We start from the raw sequence: 797 nt of genomic DNA, 5'->3' as shown, positions 1-797 counted from the left end.
CAATCAACGTGCTACATTACCGGTCTGGTAACATTTTCAGAAGATTGTTAGTTCAACTAGGTGCAAAGTATTTATTGCATGAAAATGGTGAACGTTTGCAAAGTTCTGATCCCTTCAGCTCTGAGTATTGCAGGATGCATGTCCACCTCGACTACTTCCAGGTTTTTTACTTAAATTGTATATAATTGAAATTCTTTTCTTTAAAAAACTACAAGTAATTTTCTAATATACGATTGTTGGACCCTACCCCCCCCGCCCCTCTGCCCAATGCCCACCCTCCTATCAATTTTATACATGAATCTTATATGTAACACATGGATATAATTGGTCATGTGGCTGCTGCGCCCGGCCCACTAGTCTGTCCTAGCTGCGGCGCTCGGCCCCCTAGCCTGTCCTAGCCGCAGCGCTCGGCCAAGGAATTGTTTTAACCTAATCTAACCCTAAAAAAATAATATATAAAGAAAAAAATATTTTGCTGAAAAATAAGTGACGTCTTACTACGTACCCAAAATATAAATGCTTGGGCAATTTCCTAATGAAAGTTTTTTGAAACTCCCTCCCCCCACCCTCCTATTAATTGGTAATTTCCTAATATTCGAATTTTGGACCCCCTCCCCCTCCACCCCCTCCTATCAATTTTGTTAATGGATGTACCAATGTGGTTATAATTGGTCATGTGGCCGCAGTGCCCGGCCTCCTAGCCTGTCCTTGCCGTACAGCGCTCGACCCAGATTGTTTTACCCTGATCTAACCCTAAAATAACAAAAAGTAAATAATATTTTTGCTTATAAAAAAAG

At 41.0% G+C, this 797-nt stretch overlaps 1 protein-coding gene across 1 annotated transcript in view; it reads left to right on the top strand.

Annotated features, from left to right (window-relative positions):
* Positions 1-19: 19 nt before the first annotated feature.
* Positions 20-797, top strand: part of LOC111708040 (probable ATP-dependent RNA helicase spindle-E) — a gene marked incomplete in the record, with an annotated part of 19994 nt that continues 19216 nt past the window's right edge. Inside the window, 1 exon segment of the mRNA XM_023481289.1 lies at positions 20-161.

The sequence above is a fragment of the Eurytemora carolleeae genome, unplaced genomic scaffold (genome assembly GCF_000591075.1).
Source record: "Eurytemora carolleeae unplaced genomic scaffold, Eaff_2.0 scaffold105, whole genome shotgun sequence".
NCBI lineage: Eukaryota > Metazoa > Arthropoda > Copepoda > Calanoida > Temoridae > Eurytemora > Eurytemora carolleeae.
This window is presented reverse-complemented; position numbering and strand designations above follow the sequence as displayed.